This window comes from Pogona vitticeps, chromosome 2 (assembly GCF_051106095.1).
Source record: "Pogona vitticeps strain Pit_001003342236 chromosome 2, PviZW2.1, whole genome shotgun sequence".
Lineage (NCBI taxonomy): Eukaryota > Metazoa > Chordata > Lepidosauria > Squamata > Agamidae > Pogona > Pogona vitticeps.
The window spans coordinates 286424324-286446463 of record NC_135784.1 but is presented as its reverse complement, the minus strand read 5'-3'; the positions used below and the strand labels follow the sequence as shown (position 1 = coordinate 286446463).

Sequence of the window (22140 nt, the reverse complement as noted above, 5' to 3'; positions counted from 1 at the left end):
CTGCACAGCATATTTTCTTCTTAGATCATTCAAACAGGCCATCTTATGCTCAAAAGTACAGCCACACACATGGACTCCAATGTTTTTACACTAGTAGGCATCCAGAACATTACAAGAAGCTCAAGTTCTATAAACAGAAGGATCTTCCATAACTCTAATAAGCTAACTTCCCCATTCTCCCTTTTGTACAGTAAAACCTCTCAGTCAAATACTTAATACAAGACGAATCCTTTTTGGGGAACAAACTGAGTATGATATTCCGTCCTCTTCTTGAGCCGAAAATTGGAAATGTCAAGGAAAAAGGGACAAAACCTGGCTGAATTTATAATAGCCACGAAAGGAAATATTGCAGATTATCCATTTTCACCACAAATACTCAGGGTTTTTTTTATTCCTGTTCCCCAAAATCCAGCCAACTAGGGTTTATAAATTCAGATATGACCTAACTAAATTGAAGCTCTCCTTGTATAAATCTCGTCAACTGGAGCAACTAGGTTGTATTTAAAAAATCAAATGTAAGCACTGAAAATATGAATAGTAGAAAGAGGTGAAATAATCCTTCTCAGTATCCATGTACAAGTGGTGCCTCGCTTAATGGGAGCTCCGTTTAGCGATGAAATTGCTTAGCGATGACTTTTTCGGAGCGTTTTTGCGCTTTGTTTAGCGATGGTCCCTATGGGCGATTTTCGCTTAGCGATGGTTGGGACCATGCTTCGCATAGCGATTAAATTTTGGGTCCCCTGTTTCGCTTAACGATAGTTTAAACAGCCTCATGTTTGCTATTTTTTAAATGTTTTTCTGTTATTTATAAAGTTAAGGTTTACTGTTTAAAATGTTTGAAATCATAAAGTGCACTTAATAAACCCTTTGTTAACCAAATTTGACTTTGTTCTGACTCTTTTTTAATTTTTAATTTTAATTTTTAATTTTTAATTTGTTGTTGTATTTTTCCCCCATTGAGATGCATTGAATAGGTTTCAATGCATTTCAATTGGGGAACCGCGTTTCGCTTAGTGATGTTTCCTATGCCAATTTTCGCTTAAGGACAGCAATTCGTTCCTACTGGAACGGATTATCCGGTTTTCAATGCATTTCAATGGGAAATCGTGTTTCGCTTAGCGATAAGAATTGCTTAGCAGCGATTTTTTTGGAACGAATTAACATCGCTAAACGAGGTGCCACTGTACACTTAAAGGCACCTTTATACTGACTCACTTTTTGCAAGCACCTAAATTTCCCAAGGATATGGAAACTAAAAGCATTTTGGGATTATTATTATTATTATTATTATTATTATTATTATTATTATTATTATTATTATTATTATTATTATTATTATTATACTTCCTTTGTAATTGTTATTTTATGTTATTTTCTTTTTACATGAGTGCCTGTCTACGGCCACCATCTTGTGGGTCACCTTATGTTTATTTTTCTGTTGGAAAGCACCCTGAGTAATGCTATGGCGGTAGATGGCACAGTATAAACAAACAGACAGACAGACGGACGGACGGACAGACGGACAGATACAAACAAACAAACAAACAAACAAACAAATAAATAAATAAATAAAGAGCAAGAATTTACAATTGAAAGGGTGCTGATAAGTATTGAGCCTTTCCCAGAAAAAAATTAGCTAAGAAGCTATAAATCGCAGGGTGTATTGGCCAATTTGTCTGTTTTCAATGGTGCAAAAATCAGTGGCCCTTCATATGCAACAGTTAAACGTTGGGTTGTCAATTTTAAAACTGGCCATTTCGGTATTGAAAGTGAGAAATCCAGTGGAAGGCCTGTTTCTGTCTCTGTGCCTGCAAATGTGAAAGCCATCCATGACATGATGATGGAGGACCGCCGAATATCAACCAAAAGTATTGCTATATATCTGAGAATATCACGTGAGAGAGTTGGTGCCATTATTCACAACGACTTGGAAATGGGAAAGCTGGCAGCAAAGTGGATCCCCAAACTTTTGACAACTGAACAAAAGAGGAAACGTGTGGAGTCATCGGTGGCTGTTTTGGAATATTTTGCAAGAAGTGAGTCAGATTTCATGGGCAAACTGATAACTGGTGATGAGACATGGATCTGCTGTTGTGATCCTGAGACAAAGGAACAGTCTAAGGAATGGAGGCACAGTGGTTACCCCAGGCCAAAGAAGTTCCGAGTGCAAAGGTTGGTGCAGAAGCAAATGGCAACAGTTTTTTGGGATAAGAAGGGAGTTCTGCTGGTGGACTGCCTCCAACAGAGTTCAACCATCAATGCAAAATATTACTGTGCTTTATTGATGAAACTGAGGCAAAACATCAAGGAAAAATGTTGAGGAAAGGTCTCCAAAGGTGTCATCCTGTTGCATGACAACACCTTGTCACAACACTACAGGTGAAACAATGACAGAACCGACCTCCTTAGGCTTTCAAGTGATGCCCTATCCACCCTATTCTCCTGACCTGGCTCCTTCTGACTATCATCTGTTCCCCAAACTCAAGAAACACCGAAATGGGACAACGATTTGGGAGTGTTCTGGAGGCAACTAATGCTGCAAATGAGTCATTACACCAGCAGTCGGAAGAATTTTATTTGCAGGGACTTATGAAGCTGCAGGACAGATGTCGCAAGTGCATTGACTTCCTGGGGGAATATGTAGAACAGTGTGGCAGTTACAGCTTCCTAGCTCAATTTTTTCTGGGAAAGGCTCAATACTTATCAACACCCCCTCGTATTGTGGTGTTTCATAACAACAGAGAAGCACATTTAGCTTCAGTGTAATAAAATTGCATTAACTCGACCGTTTATATGTAATAGTGTTTTGAGCAATGCAGAGTCAGCATTCAGCCACAATATTTCAGAACGGTTTGGTTTCAGTAAGGAACAGTGGCTGCAGATGCCCAAGAGGATTTCCTATTTCTTATTAATGGAAAGAGAGCACCTGTTTTTAAAGGAATTTTTTTTAGCAAATACATGCACCAGTTGCTCCCCTGTCAACCACATCCAGAAGCTGTTTGTCGATGGTTGCCAGGGGCCTGTTGGATTGCAAACGCTAATATTCTCAATAATGTGCTAACCTGTTAAGCACAGCAAAAAGCTATTTTCACATTTCCTCCAGTAAATGTAAGATCAACTTGTATTTGCAAGAACTCAAGGGGTCTATAATTCAGCGTACATCATACACACACCTTAGAAGACCAGCCATCAGCAACTATTCTGAAACTAAAGAAATGTGGCTTATCAGCTGTGGGACAACTAAATATGAGAAGCAGTCTACATTCTTGCCAGGGCTTACCCGTGAGCTAAAGCTCAGGTGGGACCTATTTTCTGTGACTGCCTTGCAACAAAGAGCATCTCTAAGTACTGTATATGCACAATAGAAGGCTTTGGCCCACACGTAATTGGTTAGAAACCTAGAAGCAACCTGTACATATTATTCTAGAAACCTTAAGCAAATTCAAGCAAACAGAAGATGGAAGCTCTGGAAATACAAGAAGAGGGACATAACCAGAAGGCTATGATTACATGGTTAAATACACTGCAGGATTTGCTCCTCTTATAAAACAGGTGGAATTGGGAGTATTTTATACAGACTACATGATGCAAAGGTGGATTTGAATCAGTCCTGCCCTTTTTTATCTCAAAGTGACTTTACTTCTTTGCCACCAATGAGTTTCTACTTTTTCAAGCTGGAACAATTCAAACAGGCTTTTTCCTAAGTGATTAGTTGTGGTATATTCTTGTAAAGATGGGGGGGGGGGCATGTCTGTAAGTGGTGCTTTGGTGATATAGGCAGTTGGGGTGTGATATTCAGGTCCAGGGGATCATGCCCCTGCAGCCTTTCCTCTCCCCCAATTGTCCTCCAAGTTTAAAAAAAAACACACATATATATATGAGATTCGCACTAAATTATCCTACCATCTTATCGCTTGGTCATCATTATTATTTATTGTATTTACAGCTCATAAAAGGACTGGCAGAGGCAGGAACAGAGGAAGGAAGGATTGTTCGAGGTGGGAACAGAGGAAGGTAGGATTGTTAGATGAAGGAAGGAAAGATGGGGAGATGTGGGCTGGAATGCAAGTTGCATTGCACCCAGTATGAAGGCGAAATTCTCTAATCAATCCACAGCCCCTGTCTGAGCACTGACTGAAATTTCAAATGTAATAGAAGCCACAAGTCAAATTGCTCCAATTTGCTTCCCAGTGAAGTCACATATTTAAATGAGCACGTTGGCATTGCTGTTTTAAAGAATCATATGCCAACTTGCTCTGAGTACTGAACCTAAATGTTTGTTGCATCATGCCACAGATCTGTCTAGCCATTAATCTTTATGCACTAGAAATAAGTAAATAGCTTGGTCTTCCTTCAATGTCATCGGTGGTACAAGCCCTTACAATGAACTGACAGGTGCTAAAGACCACGGTGATGTCCTGCCTGTTTCTTGGATAAACAGTTCAGGAGCAGAAAATCAGAAGCAAGAAAAAGAAGCATCTTTAGCAAAACAGGAAATCACTCATCTTTGCCCTGACAGCATTATCACCCTTCAGGTCAATAGCTCAAGACAACAGGTATTAAGTACTGATTAAAGTTTTTGAGTTGTCCTCTATTAAAAACAACAGTTCTAACAAAAAAAGTAGAATTCACTGTGTTCCATTTCTGTCGTTTCTAATTTTAGGAGGGCTAGATGAAAGCCACCTTTTAGCCATCCAAAGGCACCATTATTCTACACAGCAAGACTTCTAAAGTTACAGTTGAACCCTTTATCAAATTGAAATATTTACAAAATGTTATGAGCAACAGACCAATTTATCTTCCTTGTCAAAAGTGACATACACATCTGGCTAAACAATTCCACAGAACTCTCTCTTGAGAGGGTTTTGACACATGCTGCAATTAAGAGTCTGTCAGGCAGGATCAGCATTGTAAACTCTATTTTTATGCTTGATTGCCAAGGGCTGTTTCAATTGCCCCAAATGCAGAGAAATTTTGTCAATTAATCAAGCCCCCTACTATTAAGGTTGTTTGGCTTTTGATAGTATGTGACTTAAAAAATGAAGTCCTGTTTTCTGCTCACCAACTTAAAGACATTTGAAAACATATGAAGATCTGATTTCAGAGCTCTGTATAAAGTGAAACTCTATCCCTCTCCTGGCTTGTGCCTGAAATAGTTTCCTGAGTACAGAGAGGTATTACCTCAATAGTAAAGCCCTTGCAGGGTTCATTTGATGAGAAAGACAGAGTTCTCCTCTATTGTAGGCAATGAAATTGTATCTTGCACGAACTATACAAACACCCCTCCATGGTATACGAATACCTATCCCTCATGTCAACGACTCCCATGTATAGAATTCTATCATAAATCAGATCTGCTGGTGGAAACCATTCCATAAACTCAAATGGAAACTTAGGCCTATTAGACATATGTGGGCTTCCAGCCATTCCTGAAGTTAAAGAGCTAAGCCTTACCATTCTGCACTGACACAATTTCTACACTGTCAAACACAAATTGTCAGCAAAAAAGACATCCCCAACAATTTGCAAAACTCAAGATGGTGGTTTGCTCTGAAACAATGGTCTGTTTTATAACAATCTACCTTTGGCTCTCCAGATGTTTTGGACTTCACAAAGCCCCAGCTAGCACGGCCAATGGTCGAACCTTTTGGGAACTGAAGTCTAAAATAACTGAATGGCAAAAAGCCGAGAATTATCATTTTCAATGATGTAATTACATCTCAATTCTTGGGAGGAAAGCGATGACAAACCTCGACAGCATCTTAAAAAGCAGAGACATCACCTTGCCAACAAAAGTACGCATAGTCAAAGCTATGGTTTTTCCTGTAGTGGTGTATGGAAGTGAGAGCTGGACCATAAAGAAAGCTGACCGCCAAAGGATGGATGCTTTTGAATTGTGGTGCTGAAGGAGGCTCTTGAGAGTCCCCTGGACTGCAAGGAGAACAAACCTATCCATTCTGAAGGAAATCAACCCTGAGTGTTCACTGGAAGGACAGATCCTGAAGCTGAGGCTCCAATACTTTGGCCATCTCATGAGAAGAGAAGACTCCCTGGAAAAGACACTGATGCTAGGAAAGTGTAAAGGAAAAAGGAGAAGGGGACGACAGAGGATGAGATGGTTGAACAATGTCACCGAAGCTACCAACATGAATTTGACCGAACGGGAGTCAGTGGAAGACAGGAGGGCATGGCGTGCTCTGGTCCATGGGGTCACGAAAAGTCGGAAATGACTAAACAACAACATCCCAATTCACCCATCATGCAGCAGCTACTTAACTATACCATCTATTTGTCTCATTAAAAAAATGTACCATTCATACACACACACACACATGTCCATTTAGAACCATCTTTTAGGGCATAAAATGATATGTTTTCAATGGGTGGCACACCACAGATATGAACTCCCTTCTTCTTCTGAAGGCTCCATGTCAAGCCTGGCCATTTTCCCAAGGCTCAGTCACCAGTATAGATGTGAACCTTATTGCTTTGGGGCTGAAACACAAAGATGCATACTTCTAATCACCAAATGTAACTTCAATTCAATGGAATACTTTTACTATGATAAGAGTTTATGAGTATTTCTTTTACTAAACTTGAGATTTAAAAAAACAAAACTGGAACTTCGTGGAGAGATTAACAAATCATGCATCTCCCCCCTTTCTGATGTGAAATATCTTTGATTAAATATTCAGAAGGAGAAATTAGTTTTAACTCAGAAGAAAAGCAAACCTATCCTGTGGACCCCAAGATGTTAATTCAGGTCATTCCTGCCAATACTCTGAAGGGGCCAAAAAGCTGTGAACAATATCAGGAGTTCTGAAATGGAACCAAACTGCAGCATTAGAAAACTCTGGAGAATAACAGGACACGAGCAAAGGTCACTGTAGAGATTGGCAATGAGGCCAAGGAGGAAAGCCAGAGTGGCTGTCTGAGCAGTGAAAACTCCTGGCTGACTCCTGCTGCCTGCTCAATAAAAGCTGGCCCCCAGCCTTCTCTGCACAGCTTTATTCCCTGGCTCTAAAGGACTCTCTGGTTCCCCAGCTTGATATAGCCTTATCCATCCCCAGCTGCCTTATACCTAGTCTCTTCCTTAATTTTAGATTATTCTGAACATAAAGAGTTTGCAGAAAAACACAAAAAAGTAGCCATGTTGGCTATAGGAGAAACAATTACACAATCCACAGTATTGTTTCTAGTAGGGCAACTGTGTGTTAGTCTTCTGCACCTAAATCAACAAACACACTTGTGACACCACAAATACTAAGAAAATATATAAATAACTACATTTTAAATGGTATATGTTTTGTGGACTGCAGCACGCTTCTTCAGATGCGAATGCCAATAGTCCACAGAAGCTTATGCTCAGGAAAACTGCACAAAAGTCAGTCTTTTTTGCTGCACTGTATTTTTATGTTACCTCTATTAGGCCAAGTTTGTGTGCAATTTTTTAAGATTCCCCAGTTGTTCAACAAGCAAAATATTACAGAGAGGGAAGAGTTTTGGTTTCACTTGGCATAGCTCCTTGGCGTAATAGGAAGACCAAAGGCAGAAAAACCTGGTTCTCCACTTCTAAAAATAGGACCCTATCTTGATAAAGCACACTGGATCCTTTATTGATCAATGGAGAATAGGAAGGAACTAGACAGATTGTATATTGCATATTGATCAGGGCTGGAGAATAATTCCACGATTTGGATTTCTTTTCTTTTCTTTGTTTAAATCTCAAGAAGAAGCCAAAGTGGGAAGTTTACATTGCGGTTGGAGGTGATGAACCCTCAGAGAATAACATCCTAGCTTCAAGTGATGAAAGAAGAAGATTTTATACCAACCTAACGCTGAAACGGATGTTTTACTTCTCTGGCTTTCTAGCTGTCAGCACTCCTATGAGTTACTCCAATGAAACTTAAATCCATCATAGAGACTTATTTGAATGTCTGAAAACCTTTCCTCTTTCATTTATACTCAAAGCTGAGACCACACAGACACCATTAGTTTTCCTCCGTGCCCTACTTCTCCCACATTATTATATTCTTTTTAATATACTGCCTGATAAAGAGATCTGGATATCACAAAAGGAGACACATATTCCGGTGCCCTTTTGCTTGCTTAACAAACATACTACTAATACTGAAGGGAGCTTCAGTATTATTTATGCATATGGGAGTAAAGAGAATATGCTAAATATTTAAACCTTCTCCTCTTCGTTTCCTAGTCAGATTGCTGGGTGCAAACATCACTGTAAACAAGGCACAGATGGAAAGTCTACAGGATTCTGGGTTATTATTGTGTGTGAATGCTGTCTGTGTCATTTGCTTTATCCCCTTCTTTAACGCTTTCCATTAGATCATTAATTGCTGCAGCAGATTGGTTCATGACTTTTATGTAGTACTCAGTACACGTCTAAACCAAATAACAAGCCAAGAAAAAGGAAATGTTTGAAGGAGAAATATGAAACTAGAAAATGGCCCTGGAGTGTTAATGGCCAAAGGTGAGTCCCGCTGCGCAGGATACTCTATGTTCAGATTGATCTATATGCCCATCTGTGGAAAAAGTGACAAAATAAAATAAATCCCACAGCATTTTCTCATGATGTGGCAAGCTTGGCAGCACAAGTTTTGAAATTCTAAGCCAAAAGAGAGATGGCTTCTGCTATAAAACAACTCTCCAGCTGCATGCAAAGCCAAAACAGAATAAATCTAAAAAATTAAGTACAAGCATTCCTAGAAGATGATCATTTTGAGGGCAATTTTTTTTTTTACATAATAAATCCTACTCACATACTAAACCCCCTGTGAAAGTGTCAATTAATATATTTGTTACTGAAGAGTTACTTATGTATTCTGTGAACTAGGGGGTATGTGTTCTCCACCTTCCCCTAGCCTTAAAATTGCCTTCTTTCACCTGGAATGTTTTATAGATAGATGTCAAATCTCAAAATGGTATTATGTGAATATTTGAAAACTATAAGTTGGAGAAAAATCTTTACCTCCAAAACAAGACACTTTGGCTTCCCACTCTAACGGAAGGAGATACTAAAGACAGACTCTATGCAAAGCCAATGATTCTTCAACCACCATCACACAGAGTTCTTCATTACACTATAGAAACTATTCCAAATACAGTGGTGCCTCGCTTAACGATTGCCCCGCATTATGACGAATCTACTTTATGAAAATCTTTTTGCGATCACAATTGCGATCGCAAAATGATAGTCTAAATGGGGGAATTTCGCTTAGCAATGATCAGTTCCCTGCTTCGGGAACCGATTTTCGCTTTACGATGATCAAAACCAGCTGATTGTCGGGTTTTCAAAATCGCCGCCGAGTGCTTAAAATGGCTCCCCATTGTGCTTCGGGATGGATTCCTCACTATACAGGCAGCGAAAATGGCTGCCGTATGGAGGATCTTCGCTGGACTGTGAGTTTTTACCCCATTAGAACGCACTGAACGGGTTTCAATGCATTTCAATGGGGTTTTTAATTTTGCTTTAGGATGTTTTCGCTTAACAGCGGTTTTCCTGGAATGGATTATCATCGGCACCACTGTAGTACTGCAGCAAGGAAAAAATCTTTATATCTCTCTCACATAACTGCTCAAGTCACAGCAATCAATTTCCTACTAAAGCTACCACCCCACAGGACACCCATGCAAATGAAACAACTAACCAAAGAACGGACCTTGAAATTGAGACAATTGAAATAAAGTATATAAACAAGTTGTTATTTGATCACAGGGACTAAATAGCAATTAGAGAGTCCTTGCTCATTATCAAGGGGTGGGTGGGACCGCAACCCCACCCTGATTCTAACAGTTTACCAAATGTGTTAATAATGCTATTATAAACTCACATCCAGTACCTGATAATTAAAATTATCCTCAGCTAGATAGTCCTATTACTGTACTAATGGACCACTGTTACATTGTCCATTATCTATATCTTCACCTGGTCATACAGCTATGTGTAAATATGCCAGCCATATCATCTCACTCTAACGTCTGAGGAAGTGAACTTGATCCACAAAAGTTCATGTCACAACATACCAGTCTTTAAGCCACCACAATGTTTTTGTCTTTTGTTTTGTTTGTTTTTGACTGATATACAGTGGGGTCTCTACTTAAGAACTTAATCCGTATTGGAAGGTGGTTCTCAAGTGGAAAAGTTCTTATGTAGAATCTGCATTTCCCATAGGAATGCACTGAAAACCATTTAATCCGTATCTGCTCTTTTCCGTCCATAGAAACTAATGGTAAGCTGCTATTCCGCCTTCTGCCACTAGAGGGGGATATTTTTTCTTTTTTTCTTAGGTCAGGGAACAGTGTTAAAAGCACTTCTGACGAAGCTAATTTTGAAGCAATGGACTGAAAACCAATTAATCCGTTCTGGCTGTTTTTTTGTTGTGTAGAGGTGCGTTCGTACATTGAAGCATTAGTTCCCATAGGAACTAATGCAAAGCTGGTTAATACGTACTCTACCACTAGGGGGAGAATTTTTTTTAACCTAAGATGACCTAAGGTTAAAAAAAGAGCAGGAAAGGTTTTTTTTTCCTGTTCTTATCTAGGATTTCTGTTCTCAAGTAGAAGCAAAATTTAGCAAACGGAGCTGTTCTTAAGTAGAATTGTTCTTAAGTAGGGACGTTCTTAAGTAGAGACCCCACTGTACTAGCTTCCAGTCTCCAACAATCATTCTTCTTCAGTGAGAAGCACCACAGTACAATCAAAAAAAATATCAGATCACTTTTGCTCAATAACAGGTGACATCAAGAGCATTCCCGACAACTAGGATCAAATATTCCATAGAACATATTGAGGGGCATAGAACACACTGACATAGGTATGAAGTTCCTTGGTCTCCACACTCACAAAAAACTACCATATATCAGTGACAAAGTCCCATTTTCTTAGGTTCGCCTTGGTTCTACCAACTCTGTCACCTATTAAGTGACTTCCAAGAGTTCCAGTTTTACATGTGACAAGAACTTTCCTGGAGACTAATCCATTTGAAGAGCTGGCTATTTTTTTCTTTCCTCATTACAGTCCTGGCATTCTCTACTGTTTCTTCAGGACAATGTAGTTTAAGGAATGTTTTTGTATTGCTGTTGGATTGTAATCTTGTTGTAATAAGGAACAAAATCTTGTAACACTTTAACCATCTTATTAATAAAGTTTACAATAATAATGCCTACTTCATGAAGACTACAATAAGGCTAAATCATTTCTTTGTAAATTTCTTTAGAGATAGTTTAATAGAGGGAGCATGCAAACCATCACAACATCCACTTCAAGTCAGAAGTTAGTTTTGCTTAAAACAGAAACTTCTAAAAGTATTTCTCAAACTAAATTATCTGTGGGAGACTGGAAATGGTAACCTCTTCATCCATCACAGAATTAAGGAGGAGAAAGAGAGATCAGGGTTGGAATTTTGAGTGGAAAGCTGGAAGCTAGCCCGAGAGAAATAAGGTTGTGGATCAGTTCTTAGTCTTTGTCCCACACATCTCATTCTAATACCTTCTAAATCAAAGACTAGGTAGTTCTCCAGATAGTGTCAGACTTGTAATTCCAATCATTTCCCACCACTGGCCGTGTCAGCTAGAACTGACAGGACTTGCAGTCCAACAACATCTGGAGTGTCAAAGGTTTCCTAAACCTGAACCTTTACTAATATAGTAAATGTATTTTTTATGATTATATATATTTTATATTGATATATTTTAAGTTGTAAGCCACCCCAAGTAGACATGGTCTAGAGGGGCGGGGTATAAATTTAATAAATAAATAAATAAACCCAGGATTAGAGTTAGTGGGGCTATGGTTTCTAGCAAGTTAATTTCTTTTGCTCTCTAACATATGTTCTTGAGACTTGTTTTCCATTTATAAACTTTAATTTTTGCCCATTAATAAGTATATGAATTTATCTGGGGTCATTTGACACATTTAAGTGCCATGATATTTGAGAATCCTTCCTCAAAATCTTCTCACCCTCAACTCTATGTACCTTCTCCAGTTTTATGAAGATGAAAGGTGTTCCTAATCCAGGCAGGGGAATATGACTAACAGGGAAAGATGGCAATGACATTTTACTCAAGTAGCCCTTCTGTATAATTTGTTAATACTGGAGAACCTGCTGGGTCAATACAGAGGTAGTATTTACCGCAAAACAGTCCACAGAAATGCAACACAGGATATTACATTAGGTACAATTGTGCAAACAACCATGAGCACAACTGCCCTGTAGCACTAACCATCATTCATCTGGTTCAGAGGACACCAAGCTAGATACATCTGGATGTTCAACAAGCTGGACATGAACATAGCAGTCATGCACTGATGTCTATCCAAAGCATCTGTTATTACATCTCCAATAAATGGTGCTATTTCACAGCTGTTTTGAGAATGGACTGAAAGTAGCTAACAAGTTTGTTCATGTTTTCATAAACAGGGAGGCAAATAGCTTGCTATACTGCCAAAACAAATGGACATAAAAATGAAAATTAGGAGGAAGTTCACTTTGCATGCAAAGGGATCCTGCTTTGCAAACACCTTGTTCCAAGAATACACACAGGGTTATAAACATACAACTAATGCTACCAAAGGAATCTGTATGTTTGTCAAAGGCAAATGCAGATACAGTATATGAATACTCTTCACATTTTCACACACTGGAAATGTTAATGAATAGAGGCTTATTGGAGCCAAAATTAATCTGAGCAAGGAACTTGTGAAAAATATGTATTTTTGTGTGTGTGTGTGTGTGTGTGTGTGTGTGTGTGTGTGTGTGTGTGTGTGTGTGTGTGTGTGTGTGTGTGTGTGTGTGTGTGTGTGTGTGTGTGTGTGTGTGTGTGTGTGTGTGTGTGTGTGTGTGTGTGTGTGTGTAATTTTGTTAATACTATATATTTGTAGTATGGAAGAGTACACATTTAGGGGGAAGAAAATCACATAATTCAATTGAGACTTCCTGAGTAGTCATTTAAATCAGATCCATCCTGGTTCCACATTCAAAGGACAAAATAACTTGAGATTTAATTGAGCAGCAGATGAGGAGATCTCAAGCAAAAGAGAAATTGGGAAGTGAAATGGAAAGGATCTTGCTGGCATTTTTAGTCCAAATTACTGCAGGCTAGATGGCTTATTTATTTCTTTTAGCTCCCCAAAGTACTGTACTGCAAAATCAAAAGGGGATGTGGGAAGAAATTGGAGAACATGCCCTACTTCAGAGGTCTGTTCTTGCAGCTGAGTTCTTCTAGAACAGTGACAGATCTGGGAAACTGCATTTTATTCAAAATACAAATCAAAATCTAGCCTGCAGTGCAAGGAGAATGGAGTGATGGTGTCTCGTTGCAGACAGACTACAGTTCCCATCAGTCTCAGACATCCCAACCAAACAATGTGTGTATGTTGATCAACTGGTACTTTGAATGAATTTATTTATTTTATTTATTTATTTTATTTCTATCCCGCCTATCTGATCATATTAGACCACTCTAGGTGGCTTACAATAAAAACAACAATGTAATTTTAAGACATTACAGCTGAAACGTAAATAAAAATAAAGAACAGAGTAAGAAAAAGATCGTCAAGGGTTTTCTGTTGGGAAGGCCTGCCTATACATCAATGTTTTTAGTTGTTTCTTAAAAATGCCCAGCGAGGGAGCCGCGCGAATCTCAGGGGCAAGTTGTTCCAAAGGCGAGGAGCCACCGCCGAGAAGGCCCGGTTTCTGGTCTTTTCCTTTCGGGCCTCTCTCGGCATTAGGCTCCTCAGCCTTATCTCCTGGCTCGCGCGAGTGACACGGGTAGATCTTGGTGGGAGAAGGCGTTCCGCCAAGTATCGAGGTCCTAAACCGTTTAGGGCTTTATAAGTAAGCGTTAACACTTTGAAATCGATGCGGAATCGGATGGGCAGCCAATGCAATGCAGCCAGGGTGGGGGAGATATGTTGGTATCTTCTCAGCCCACTGAGTAGTCTGGCCGCCGCATTCTGCACCACCTGTAGTTTCCGCAGCAATCTCAAAGGTAGCCCCACATAGAGCGCATTACAGTGGTCTAATCTCGAGACTACAAGCGCATGCACCAGAGTGGTGAGAGACCCCACATCAAGGTAGGGCCGCAGCTGGGCTATCCGCCTGAGATGGAAGAAAGCGGAACGGACCACAGACGCCACCTGGGTCTCCATGGTGAGCGCCGGGTCAAGATGGATACCCAAGCTACGGACCCCATCCCTGGCGGGCAGAGTCACCCCCCCAAAAATGAGGGAGTTTCCCATATCCCCAGGTGTGGGGGCGCCCACCCTCAGTACCTCCGTCTTGTCCGGGTTCAGCCTCAGCCCGTTCTCCTGCATCCATTCCTATACAGCCTCCAGGCAACGCCGAAAGGACTGCATAACCGAAACATGGATTGGCGGAGAGGGGGGCCCCCTCTAGCGCTCATCTGCCTGCCCGGTTATGCTGTCCAACACCACGGTAGACTAGAGGGTCGGGGGGGGAGTCGCCATCGTTTATAAATCCACCCTGGAAGTAATTAGGCGCTCCTCGGTGGCAGAGGGAAATCTACCCTCAAGGAAAGTAACTAAAACTGTAATTTATGTAATGTTAAAGACAATCAACTACTGTACCTGTTTTGGATTATGTAATGCAAGAATTTTGTAAAAGTGGGACAAAGTGATCTGAAGCCTTGCTTCCAGGGATGCTTGAAAATAGGCCGTAGTGGGTCTGTTGCAACTGCGCCACAGAATTTGCCCTGATTTGTGATTTTCAGAGTTCTTTCTTTCTCCCTGCCTTCCTGGGCTGAGCACATGTAAGGATGCAGCAGCAGTCGTGCCAGTTTTGTTTGTTCAGTCGTTTAGTCGTGTCCGACTCTTCGTGACCCCATGGACCAGAGCATGCCAGGCCCTCCTATCTTCCACCGCCTCCCGGAGTTGTGTCAAATTCATGTTGGTTGCTTCGATGACACTGTCCAACCATCTCATCCTCGGTCGTCCCCTTCTCCTCTTGCCTTCACACTTTCCCAACATCAAAGTCTTTTCCAAGGAGTCTTCTCTTCTCATGAGATGGCCAAAGTACTGGAGCCTCAGCTTCAGGATCTGTCCTTCCAATGAGCACTCAGGGTTGATTTCCTTTAGAATTGATAGGTTTGTTCTCCTTGCAGTCCAGGGAACTCTCAAGAGTCTCCTCCAGCACCACAATTCAAAGGCATCAATTCTTCGGCGGTCAGCTTTCTTTATGGTCCAGCTCTCACTTCCATACAACACTACAGGAAAAACCATAGCTTTGACTATTCGGACTTTTGTTGGCAAGGTGATGTCTCTGCTTTTTAAGATGCTGTCAAGGTTTGTCATTGCTTTCCTCCCAAGAAGCAGGCGTCTTTTAATTTCGGGGCTGCTGTCTCCATCTGCAGTGATCATGGAGCCCAAGAAAGTAAAATCTGTCACTGCCTCCATATCTTCCCCTTCTATTTCCCAGGAGGTGATGGGACCAGTGGCCATGATCTTAGTTTTTTTGATGTTGAGTTTCAGACCGTTTTTTGCACTCTCGTCTTTCACCCTCATTACAAGGTTCTTTAGTTCCTCCTCACTTTCCGCCATCAGAGTGGTATCATCTGCCAGTAGAGAAGTAGTATAGTCTCCACTACTACAGGACCACGCAGCAAGTATGGATCAGATTTCTCAAATAAAACTAGTTCCGTAAAACCCAAACATTTCCAGATGCCTTTGCCACCCTGTATTTTAAGGTTTCACCATTCGTTTACAAATTTAACTTTTCCTTTTTTTAATTATTAAAAATGTGCACTTACAACACATGCAACATTGGTCACTGATTGATTAATTGATCATGTGCTGTCAAAGTCAGTTCTGAATTACTGCACTCCTTGCCAGGGTTTTTGAGATACTGTATAATGTAATCAGAAGGGGTTTACAGTATCAGTCTTTCCTTCTGTGAGTATTCCTGGAGTGTGCTGTAGGGATGGAACATTTGGATTTTTTAGACTCCAACACCCAGAATTAATCCAGAATCCCCCATTAAGAATTCTGGGAGATGTAGCCCCAAAATAGAAATATACAGACCAACTTTCCCTCATCAGGAGCCTGGTCCTCCTCTCAAAAACAAGGAAACTACCCTAGTGCTTCCTGAGAGTTGCAAGAATACCTGGTTGTCACAAAGCAGTGATAGTCTCCCTGCCCTTTAGACTGTACAAAGGACTTCTCTTAAAAATATATATACCTCTCAAAATACCTTGAAATTACCAGGGAGTATCAGGGCAGTTTCCTTTTTTTAAAGAAGAGGACCAGGCTCCTGACGATACTCAGGAAGGTAAGAAAAGTGAGTTTGAAGAATTCTGTTTTTGGGCTGCATCTCCCAGAATCCTGCCTGGTGGATTCTGGGCAAATTCTGGAAGTTGAAGTCCCAAAAATCCAGAAGTCCCACCCATACTGTGCAGCTAGCTTGCTACTTGGGCTGTCTTGTTTGCTTGGATGCACAGAAGAGAACTTAACCTCTGACCTCTGGTTCTGCAGCCAAGTAAAAACTCACTGAGCTATCTAGCCAGAGACAACAATATTCTCAAATAATTAGCGAATTTGTGTTCTCGAAGGCTTTCACAGCCAGGATCCAATGGTTGTTGTGGGTTTTCGGGCTGTTTGGCCATATTCTGGATGTTTTTCTTCCTAACGTTTCAGAAGTCTCTGTGGCTGGCATCTTCAGAATTCTAGCTCCTGTCCTCTGAAGATGCCGGCCACAGAGACTAGCGAAACATTAAGAAGAAAAACCTCCAGAACACAGCCAAACAGCCCGAAAAACCTACAACAACCAATTAGGGAATTAATTGCATTTACAGTATTCAAATTAATGTGAGTGATATTTTTGCTGTCCCTCAATCTAACAAACACATATAAGAAGGCAATATTTTGAAAAGCAGTAGGATGATTGAACTAGCACACACTCCTGCCACCTAACAAAGCATTCATGATGAAAGCAAGTAAACCAGAGTCAAGGTAAATTTTGCTTTTCTTTAGTCTTAAACTTAACCACACTAAGAAAATACGTTACCAAGTCCAGGAACTCTCATCTCTAAATACCTGATCTTTTTTCAGAAGCAACTGTGATATATCATTTTCCACTATAAAAATTCATACAATTGGCAGTACACATCCTACATTAAATTCTAAAAATATTTTAACATGGATGTGGCACAAAGTCCAGAGATACATTTTGCTTCCTTCCCACTTCCATTTTTACAGTCTACCCTCACCTACAAATAGAACAGTTTCCCCCAGCTAGACTTCCCTGCTTTATTACTCCACCTCTTGAAATACTAGAATAACAGTTGAACAGGTGGACATCTTATGTTAAAAATAAATTATCATTCCTCAGCTTGCTTCAGTTTAGGGTAAATTTCACACAGGACTCTTCCCGATGTGACCACAGTACAAATGCCTCTTTTGCTCCAAAGGTCAAAGGGAAAATAAAGGACTGTTTTAATGGTATATCTGGATCAGTGACTTCAGCCTTTAAAATAGCAGTTTATTAACTGTTGGACAGCTCAGTAGTTTAGGTCTCGGGCTGCAAAGCTAGAGGTGGGGAGTTCGATCCCCACTGTGCCTTCTTGACAGGGGCTGGACTTGATGATCCATAGGGTCCCTTCCAGCTCTCCAGTTCTAGGGTTCTAACTGTCCAAAGCTTTAATATGTATGGATGCCACTGAATTTAATGGGAAGAGTATTTCAGCTAATACCACAACTCTCTCAAGGAAAGGGACCTCCCTTTGCTCCTGCAGGAATCCCACATTCGGCCAAACTGCCATAACAGAATTGGTGTAACAGTCAGGATAAGGGAGAGGAAGACTAGTAAAATTATTTCTGTGCTACTGAAAAGGTGAAGATACTCTGCAACCCTTTCCCTTTCCTTTATAATGAGAAACAAAGCATGACAAGCAAGATTAAATCAACAATCACCGAAACTCTTGAGCAGTTAAATTAGCATATTAAAATTCCTTGGCACTGCACCTTAATTTGCTACATAGACAGCTGTACAATACTCACTGAACACATTCAGGCAGGTTATTAAGAATTTGAATGTGGAGCAATCATATAGATAGCATAATTTTTCCACAATACTCAGTATCCAGTACCTTACTCCCATCCTCCAGCAGTTCCATCTCTCAAAAGGGCTTGCAGAATATATGTGTCTTTCAATTAAGCTTTGGCTTATTTAAGCCTCTGCCTGTTTTACAATCAACTTAATGTTCCTGACAAACACAGAAGCCAAGACATGCAATTCAATTAACTGTTATGTTGATCTCTATAATTCACATAGACATTTCTACAGCCAGCTGCACCTTGCAAGGATTTGAAATACAGCTGTTTGCAAACAACTATCTAACATAAAGACTTGAAGTTATCTTGTACTAATTGCTGGAAGACACAGCTGAGGACAGAAGAACTGTTTCAAAATTACTGTATGCCCAAGGAACATTGTGAGCCAAGATTTACAACCAGCAGTCTCCACAGACATTTCACTTGCCTCGTAACTTTTAATTTTTTAAAATAAAACATGCTCATTAAAATGTTTTGAAGAGTCTGAGCAGTATTATGAACATTAGGCCTGCTTAATGAATCAAGAGGTTTTTTTTTCATTTTGTGTTTTCCTTCTTGATCCTGAGATGTTTGGTACAACAATTACATATGATTAATTCTACTAATATCAATGAGACTTCAGCTGTTTATAACTTGCAGTGAAGAAAAACATGTTCTCTAAAGTTTTTAAATCTTTCCACCTTCCCATTCTTGCCTACAGGCCAGCCACATAGTTTTAAAGGTTCTATAAACAACTAGGTTCCTGTACCAAGCCTGGTCACACAGGCCAACTCTGTCAAGGGTCATGGCTCACAATAATTACAAAGTGCATTGAAGTCAATACCACCGCACTGCATACGGTGCTTTAAGAATAGTATTGTGGTGGTTAATTTTACCATTTTGTGATGCATTTTGGGAAGACACATTTTTCTTCAATAAATTAATCAGACAAACTCAACTACTCCAGGGAGTCAGCAGCCAGAATCCTACTGCCCTGTAAGGGAAATTGTGTAAGTCTTGCAGGCAAATCGCTGCACATTTATGAGATAATAGTGCACTTCTTGGTGCCTGCATGCCCAGGAAGGCAACCAGCACCTTGTTAATGATTGGCAACTTCCCAACAAGACTTCAGTGTAAATCAGCAATTGCATTCTAGCCAATCTCTCAAAATGCTAACAGATTCATATAAACATAAGAAGAAGTCTTATACTGTATACAACCATTAATCTACCTCGTTCTGCATTTTCACTCTGACTGGCTGTCAGAGGGTCTCATGAAAAGTGTTCCCCATCAGCTCCTAGCAGATTCTTTTCATTGCCCTGGAAATGTTACTGATGTTTGGGGCATAAATTTAAAAAATGATATTAAACTGGAGATGCCAGAAGCTGAACCAGACACTTCTACACACAAAGCATGTGTGCTATCGCTGGCATTACAGCCTTCACAGAGTATATTTTGCCTTTGCCTTCAGCATTTTCAATAGATCACACTACATCATTCCATCCCATACTACAAAAATTCCTATGATTTGCACTGGTTTTTCTACTTCAAGAATATATTATTTATTATTTCAGCTTGTATACTACTCCATAATGCAGAGGACTCTCTGGGCGGTTCACAACACAGTCATACAAATCACATTAACAAAATAATATCTCATGCATATCTCAGCACATTCAATCAAATTTATGAAGGTCTGGATGAGACCTAAGACAACTTAATCATGTTCCGTACAGAGACATAGACTGAATTTGAAGGATTAAGGAATACAGTAATTTACACTCTTGCAAGCATCTACTCTCACCTCCTCAAGGAGGTTGCCACCCATCTAGGATGGATCAGCATTTTTGTAAAATTTCAGATCAACACTATTAAATATCTACAGCAATACTTAGAAATAAATGTCAAATATTTGGGAAACAGATGTTATAGGGGAAATTCAGCCATATCCTACGAAACATTAGAGTACTAGCACTCTATCAGTTTGATGGCTTTTGGAGCAGAGATAATTTAAATGCATTAAGACAGCCTTGCCTAGCCAACATTAAGATAAAACACACGAATATGAACTAGCATATCACTCTCACATCCTACAAAAATATGTTTTCAGCACACGATTCACCTGAGCCAGCATAAACAACTGTGTTACTTTTCTTTCTCTCTTGAAAATCTCCTCATTTAGGGAAAAAAACATACTCGAGAACAGTTTTATTTCTAACTCTGCTATTTACTGGGGTAGGTTAGCAGCAATTTCCTCTAGGTATTCTCTTTTGAGTTTCTTCAAAGAACAAGCACTTCAAACACCTTGAGTAAGCTTTTTACTATTTTGACTTGGCTGCAGAAACACTATTAAAAACAGAACCAACTTTAAAGGATGAAAAGTATAAATTTTCTCTAAAGTTATATGGTAAGGCGCAACACTGCAGTACTTGGCTTTAAGTCAAGGATGGTTTGGGAGGCAGGCCTCTGGAACTTGTTTCTAGATCACTATGGTGCCAGGGATGACCATTCAGAAACAATGACCATGATTCCGAATAACTGATTTCAGAACAAAGGCTTCATCATACTTGAGTACTGCAATCCTTCTCCCTGTATCACATCACATTTCACTATGAAATATCCCCTGAGATTTCAGAACAGTTTTCCTATATGTCAGTAAATGTTCTCATTTGAGAAACACAAATTCAAAGATAACTATATTGTTCTTCACAGCCAGACCATTCTAAGTAATCTTACACTCTAGTTTCAGAGGCTGTGACTGAAGAACTCCATGTTTTTAATTATTTAATTCTTTAATCCAGATCACCATTCCATATCACAAACTTTTTCTACACAACCTCTTTGCAAAACAGAAAATTTCAAAGCAAAGCAAAATGTCCTGTTTATATACTGCCCCACTGCACTGAAAGCACTCTCTGGACAGTTTAGAATTTAACTATGCAGACACACTTCCCCCCCCCCCCCATTTCTCTTCCAGAATTGTATCAGGTCTTATATTGTCTTCCTCTTAATACAAAATCAGTAAATTTTCCCAATATGTCCATAAACACATATCTCATAGTTACCCTTCTCTTAACCTGAATACTACTGTGAGTTTATCATTGACTGTTATATCCCAGACCTCCTACCTATACCAATCACCTAACAAAAGATTATTAACTATTTTCCAATTCTTAGCTATAATCAATCTCACTGCTGTTAACAGAATGGAAGTGAATTATTTAGTTGTCGAATTACCTATCTCTGTTTCAAATACTGTATTGATAGAAGTGCTATTTTAAGATAGACGGCTAAGTTCAAATTACTTATTTCATTGGTATACTTAAAAACCAATTGCCAAAATTTCGGCATGTTTTTGCATTCCCATCACATATGAAAATAGACACTTTCTCCAGCAAATCTTAGAGTACTTATGCGAGCACACTGGCATCCATCTTGGATCCCTCCTCAAAGCCTGCTTTGTTTTCACTATGGCCATGAAACCATGCAAGCCTATGTACCATGTTTTCCCAGCCTATGTGCACTTCTGCTTTTTCCTCTGTAATTTTCAGCACGTCCCCCACGCCCATATCCCATGCCGCCCATATCCTATGCCCATATATGGTTGACCCAAAATGCAACCAATCACAACTAATTGGGTATCAGGTATCTCTTTTGTACCTATCTCCCTAGTTTAACTAGCAGTATGTAACCAAGGGCATGCTCCTTGCCCATGGTCCCTCTTTGGCACCCAAGAGGTCTCATATCTGAATAAAGCAATTTTACTCTTTCTACTGAATCCGAAGTCTGTTGTTCCTTTGCCTAGCAGGATGGTATTCTTGTCTGCCACATTCCAATGTGTGGGTCACACTTACCACCTATCTGGTTAAATTTCAGTGGTATTAAGTACCATATGCAAACTAATTGAGACAATTTTTCTTTTATCTTTATTGACGTGGATTTCAACATTCTAATGTTCTACACATATTTCCAAGCTGTAGTTTCTTTCTTCTCCCACACTGAATTCCCATAACAATTTGAGTAATTCCTCCTGATCATCTGCTTCCAATAATATATTATAGATTTTACTTACTATAC

General features: G+C 39.8%; 1 protein-coding gene across 2 annotated transcripts in view; it reads right to left on the bottom strand.

Moving 5' to 3' along the window:
* Positions 1–22140, bottom strand: part of PLPP1 (phospholipid phosphatase 1) — a 93657-nt gene that overhangs the window by 29704 nt on the left and 41813 nt on the right. The gene's annotated exons all lie outside the window — the stretch shown is intronic.